Source organism: Megalobrama amblycephala, linkage group LG17 (genome assembly GCF_018812025.1).
Source record: "Megalobrama amblycephala isolate DHTTF-2021 linkage group LG17, ASM1881202v1, whole genome shotgun sequence".
In the NCBI taxonomy this organism is placed as follows: domain Eukaryota; kingdom Metazoa; phylum Chordata; class Actinopteri; order Cypriniformes; family Xenocyprididae; genus Megalobrama; species Megalobrama amblycephala.
The window spans coordinates 29,479,180-29,486,581 of record NC_063060.1 but is presented as its reverse complement, the minus strand read 5'-3'; positions in this window follow the sequence as shown (position 1 = coordinate 29,486,581).

Below are 7,402 nucleotides of genomic sequence, written 5' to 3'. Positions count from 1 at the left end.
AGAGTAAAGGAAACGCTCTACAGTACTTATTGAAACAACCAGTTCTTTATTTACCCTTGTAAGTTCATAAGTACCCACCCCAAACATAAAATCACTTTCTCATTGGATCTATGCAAATCTCATAGGTGACCTATTTTGATCTCAAAAAGGTGAGTTCTCACTGAAAGGTGAGGAGTTTGCACCTATGTAATCAGCTTATTTTTATCCTCCCCTATTTCAGATACAGACAGACCGACCAGGCCTATTATCTTGCTCTGTGGAATGTTCCTTGAACTTTTTAAATGACTTTCTCTCTCTCTCTCAAAAATTAAAATGTTATAATTCACACAAATTACTTGTTCTCATTTGTTTGTCTCACAAACATCACTGAACTTCTGTCCTTCATGTAGACACACTCAGAGGTCATTTTTAACTTTAATAAACACTTCAGTATGCCATAACATGTAGTTCATATGCCAGTTACTAGTCTCTATTGTGAATAGACTTGTACTAACCACATGGATGACGTTGCCATAACCGCTTATATTTGTGAATGCTTACAGCCTGCATATCAGTGTGTCCTTCACCTAGAAAAACATGAAGAGATATTTCTGTATAATGGTGCTTGTGTTTTAAAACTAAAAACAAAAAATTATTTTTTGATTTTTTTTTTTCTCCATAAGCATAAATTAAAGGTAGTTTCTGATACTGTAGGCCAATACTGCAGAATGTCTATTTAATTAGTTTAAACTTAATTAGTTTAAAGGGCCAAATGGATCAGTGACATTGTGTCAGAATAGCTAAAAAAAAAAGAGTAAAAAAAGTATAATCTAATAAATATGGCTGACCTTTTTTTGTGTGTGTGTGTATTTACAAGCATTTCTAAACAAATTCTTCAATCTGACAGATGCAAGTTCTTAGGGGTAATTTGGTTCTTCAAACGAATTGGCGGATTTGATTAGAATATCTGGATTAAGTTGTCTGAAATTACTGTGCATTCTTGTGATCTTTAGAAAGGGCAGAAATATAAATACTCACAACTTGAGGAATTTCTAAATAAATAAACACCGATAAATAAAATGCTTAATTATTTCCATTATTTCACAATTTCTATTATTTGCCTTGGCTTTACATTTTTATTTCAATGTTGTTAGCAATTTATTTTATTTTACCAGTGAAACAGATTTGTCACATGACAGCATTAATTACATCTTCTTATGAGTCAAGAACATTTTTCTAATGGTAAAGCAGATAGCTGAAGCCACATAGCTGTCATCAAATTAATGCACGGCTCAGACTAACTGCTAGGCTACATCATCACAGACAAGGCTTAAGCCTAGTCCCAGACTAAAATGCATGTTGAGCTGTGAAAGCAACTTGTATTGCCATATCTTAAATTGTCAGTGTCATTGTTTTGTCTCAAGATGCACACCAATAATGTTTTTTTAAGGCATGTTTATAAAAGCTACATAAATATCCTAATTGAACCAATGCCTAATCCTGACTCAATCTAAACCATGTCTGTGAAACCATGTGTGTAAAACTCCAATAAAATTATTAGGTAATTATTCCTTCCCTAATAAATCTCTCAATTAGTAAAACTGGCTGTGTCTATATTATGATAGACTACACAACATTATATTATTTTAAAATTGGTTGTTAAATTATTATTATTCAAATTATTAGGTAACCAAGGTAACCTACTCTTGTAAGAAAGCAGCAGTGGCTGTTTCAGACTTTAACCTCCGCTTAAAAATGCAATCTAATCCTGTTCACATTGAAATAAGCTTCCTCCCGAGTTTACGGACACGAGCTCCCCCAAGTGTTGAAATCCTGTCATTATTTTGTCTAAACTTTAATTTAACTGGTAAAAAAAAAAAAAAAAAAAAAAAAAAAAACAGTTAGCAAGGCAAAGGACATGTAACTCATTTAACTTTTTTGATGAAAATGTGAGATGCGATAATTGATTTCAATTTAAAATTCAAATGATCTATCCTAGAAGGGTATAGAAAATTGTCTTTCAAAAGGCTCACACAAAACAAACATGTATACACACACAAAAAACCCCACAGACAAACACAAGAAAATCAACTAGTCATTCAAGATACTAATAGCAGACTGGATACATATTTTCTTACAAACTCTTAATGAAGGGTATTGAAAAGACATTGAAAAGAATCAGAGGATGGGATCCTTATCACTATGAAATCAGATTTGTGAGAATTCATATACATAGATTTATTTATTTATTTACTTAGTAAAAATTCTGAGAGACACCTGCCAAGTTCACAAAGCTGTTCTAGTGAAAATGTATTGTATATTAACATCATAATCTGTAACAGACAGCAAGAACTGGTCCAGTTAGGCATGTGTCCAAAAAGTCATGATTTGCATTCTCTTTTGTAAGAAGGCCAAGATCTGAGAACATCTGACATTAGATTTATGAACAACACAGAGCAGATATAGCAATTATATATGACATTTACAAGAATACTGAATTTTGTATAACAGCAAGTGATGATGCATGGAGTACATGATTTATTAGAAGCATATTTTAATTGAACATGACAGAAATTCTGGTCATTTTTCAGTGCTTCTGACTTTCAGCACTGCAGTTATTGACCCAATGAGAAAAACCCCTGTCTTGAACAGTATGTACCATATCAGCTCTGGAGCCGAGATCCCTTACAGAAACAGAGAGAAAAACAAAGTTGTTATAGAATGCATTAAATGTTATGAAATGCCAAAAGTGATTGAAATATCCATGGAAAAAGAACAACAGTTGCAGTTTTCTTATAAAGTTACTTTATTTTAAAAATCTATGTTTGTCCCAAGTCACGGGTCAGAGCATTTTCTTAGCAGGACAATAGGAGAGATAAATAATATTGTATTACAATTGTCAACAGACATATCAAACAGTAAGTTATATTTAGTTTATCCTGCATATTGATCTGTATCACATTCCTGGATAAAGCCAATAAAGCCATTAATATAAATTATATATTGGCTATGGTTTATTTCAATAATCCAAATTCTTTATACTGATGGATTAAGTCTTAGATATGTTTACTGGAGAGACTTACTTGATGGCGTGGGGCTTTGGTATGAGGTAGCCAGAGGGGATGACGATGATTGTGAAGGAAAAACACAGTCTGAATCACAAAAAAGAAAAAGAAGAAAGAGAAAAAATAAAAAATGTTCTTAATCAATTTTTTTTTTTTTTTTTTCAATTTTTTTCCAAGAGGATTTCACACTTACCTTCCACTCTTAAATAAGCCATGCTTATTGAATCCAATGGCTCTGTTAGGCAGCTATATGTTCCTGAATTATTCCTATTTGCACTGTGAACTTGTATAAAGAGCGTGATACTATTATTCAAAGACTCTGCTCTGCGCAATAATTGTTGCTCTTTCATCAATTTTACATGATTTTGTTGTCCATGGCAAACAAACTGACATGTGAGGTTAAAGTATTGACCGGAGCAAACATTCTGCCCTCCACTTACACTAATGTTGGACTGACAGCCACCTAAAAGAAATAATGACAGAATCAGAAAGAGCTTTATTGGCAAGTATGTTTACACACACAAGGAATTTGTCTTGGCGACAGGAGCTTCCAGTGCAGAAGAAACTACAGACATAGTGCAGACATACAGTGGGGATCGAAAGTTTGGGAACCCCTTTCAGAACCCCTTTCAGAATAGCTGAATTCAGAATTCAACTATTTTTTTGTCTTGTGGACTATATGTAAACATCTTTTATGTAAAATAGCTTACTCAGGACAGTATTAAACAAAAAATAACATGAATTTTGTATGATCTCTCTTGTTTTGTTAAAAAGTTTCACATTTTCACAGATTCTGAAAGGGGTTCCCAAACTTTCGATCCCCACTGTATATAGTAGAGATGAAATATAACAATAAAATAAAAAAAACAAAAAATTAAATAATGCAATATAATACAGTAGTAGAAAACTAGAGAAAAAAACATATACTTGTTTTAATAAAGGTAGTGATGTTATTTACAACTATGCATACTGTTTATGTAATTTACAAATGTAAACTATTTAGATGTTATGTACAAATGTACAGTTATTGTAGACATGTAGCTCTCCAAATACAGTCAAAAACAAACAAACAAAAAAACAGGTTACTATGTACCTTTTTTGAGACTTACCACTTATATATGATGGAATCAACAGCAACAAAATGAATTTCTGAAAGCACATGTTTGAACTGAACTGCGACCGTTGAAGTTAGAGTAGAAATAGACTCTGCAGAGCATGTCATGAATAATAGGAAATAACTCAGGCTGTGGCTTTGTATTTTATCAGTTGATGAGCAATGAGATTGATACATTAAAGTAACAAAAATCCCCCAAATTGCAGAAAGGTCATCAAACTGAAACATCACCTGCAAAAACATGCATAATGGTCTATTTTTCATTTATAGCCATACTGACAATTCAAACAAAAAACTTCAATCATCTTGTCACCTACTATAAGACTAAATTTAGACTATGTATGATTAATTATTGTTATAGTGACATATACATTTATATAAAATTAGCAAAAAAAAAAAAAAGAAAAAAAAAAGATACATGCAGCTACTTACAGCTACCTATCCTAATTGAAAGAAAACAAGCTGACAAAAATCCAATATTTGGTGATAAATCAACTCAACTCAGTTTTATTTAAGTATATAGCACCACTAAAAACAACAATTGTTGACCAAGGTGTTGTACAACCATCAACATTTAACACCATGTACAACATAACTTACAACCAGACACAGCACAGATCAGCTACAATTAAAAGCCAAAGAAAAGAGATAGGTTTTGAGTTATGCTTTAAACTTATGCAGTAGAGGCAGTTCTAATAACACAGGAAAGCGATTCCAAAGTTTCGGTGCAGCAATGGCAAAAGCTCGATCTCCTCTCGATTTTAGTCTAGCCCGAGGAACATTTAAAGGTGCTAAAGAGGATCTTTTCGTCAACTGAGAAACCAAAGACTGTTACTGAGTTTTTGAAATGAGCGCATGTGTAAGAACAACCCCCCCTCCTTCACATCTTATTTCAAGGGAACGCCTCGCAAAAATCGTGCGAGTATTGGAACACGAGTGTTTGTTTATCACTGGCATTCGCTGTGTTGTGTTCGTGGATTCATTATGTCGGACTCACCGCAGGTAACTCATAATCTGCAGTTGTTATCCCTGTCTCCTGACAAAAACATTGCATGCAGCGCCTGTGGAGTGTGGAAAGTTACTGGAGCGCGCAGCCGCGCTCGTCTCTCACAAGGAACGTCATGGCAGTGATTGACAAGCCAGAGGGCCAATCGTTTACGCGATGATCGCGTAAATGATTGGCTGATGTTTTTAAAGCCCTACCTCGTGCACAGATGATGTATATTAATATTATTCCTTTCAGTGCACCTAATAAATAGTCTTTTATCAGTTAGTAAAGACAGTTTCAAGTAATATTGCAAAAATGTATAAAACAAAACATCCTCTTTAGCACCTTTAACAGTCTGGTTGGATGACCTGAGACCATAGGATTGTGAACAGATAATAAATCGGAAATATATACAGGAGCTAATCCATTCACGGATTTAAAAACCAGCAACAAGACTTTAAAAATAATTTTTGTAACGAATTGGGAGCCAATGCAGAAATTTCAGAACTGGAGTAATGTGCTCTCATTTACATACACCATTAAGGAGCCTAGCAGCTGCATTTTGTACCGTTTGCAGATGGCTAAGAGATGCTTGGCTAATACCGTCCTTAAAAGAAAGAAATTATTTTACTTAGGACTCTGAGATGAAAAAAACTGTTTTTGACTACCATACTAATCTGTTTGTCAAATCTGAAAGCACTATTGAAAAACATGCCCAAGATCTTCACTGGTTTCACACATAAAGTCAAACGGGCAAAATTTAAGCAAGGGGAGATAGCAGCTTCTGAAGATTCAAAAACAATAATCTCAGTATTGCCTTTATTGAGGTGAAGAAAATTTAGGGACATCCAGGCCTTTACATCTGCAAGCCAACAGAATCCCAGAGATAGATTTTGATATCGTCAGCGTAACAGTAAAAGCAGATGCCATGTTTCTTAAAAATTGACCCCAAGGGAAGCACAAGGAAAATAAAATCGGAGCAAGAACCCCCAAAAGTTTTTTGGCAAATGTAAAGGCCCTTTCACACCAAAAATGAAATGAATGAATAAGCTTCAGGCTGAAGGATAGCTCAAACAAACCTTTCAGCTGATAAAATCTATGAAAAACAAATGCTATCCACCTTATTTTTCAGGTAAGAGCGGGTAATTTTAATGTGTCTGGCTTCTGGTATCATTTGCTTCCATTTTTAGCTGTTCAAAACAGCTCTTTATGGTGCTTGATATTGCAAACTGGTATTTCTAAAGATATTATTTTAATGTATATTGTCTTAATTATAAACACGCTGGTTTGTAGCGCACACATTTTTACAGTTTACTGCACTTTGATATTCTTCTTGTTAATAAACAGGAAGTCTCACACATTCTCAGAAAACACCTTACTTGAAAAATAAGGTGGATAAAAGCAAATGCTTGCTCACATTTATTCTAGAACTACAATAACCATCATGGTTATTAACCATACAATAACCACAATGCCTCTGCACTTACGATTTCTCTCAACATGTGGACAGGAGAGCTGTCAGTCAATAAAAACAAAGTAACTTAAAAAGTTACTCTATTTGAAAATGTAACTCAGATATGTTGCTGTAAATTTAAAAGTATACTTTAGTCATTTGAAAAAAGGTAATCTGATTTTCTGATTATTATCTGATAATATGGTACCCCCAACACTGCTTATTTACTTATTTTGAATATAGGCTAGCTGAAACTTGAAATAAGTAAACATGTGTGTCATTTCTCTACACATTTTTAACTTTTCAAAAATTATTGTGTCTGAGTTGTATTTCTATAAAAAAGAATAGCCAGATATTATAGCCAGGGTACATTGCTTTCATGTTTTCATGTTCAAATGGCAGCCAAAAGTATTGAATCTAATTTACCACACATTATCCTATGTTTAATGTCTCTTATGCTCTAATGCATTTCTTTGATCAAAATACAGTATAAACAGTAAAAACCTCAAATTTTTGAATGGTAGTGTAAATATATAATATAATATAATATAATATAATATAATATAATATAATATAATATAATATAATATAATATAATTTAAGTCAGTTTTATATTTTATCCAGTGAACTAAAACAAAATGTTGGGCACATGAATAAATGCTGCATTATATGATTGAGTCTGACCCATGTACAGAAGCTACAAGCTTAGTTTTCATATCGACACCAGCTTCTACGTCATCCGGTTCAGTTTCTCACGTAGTTTTACGTTGAATGAAACTGCGCATTATTTTTTCCGAAGAGCG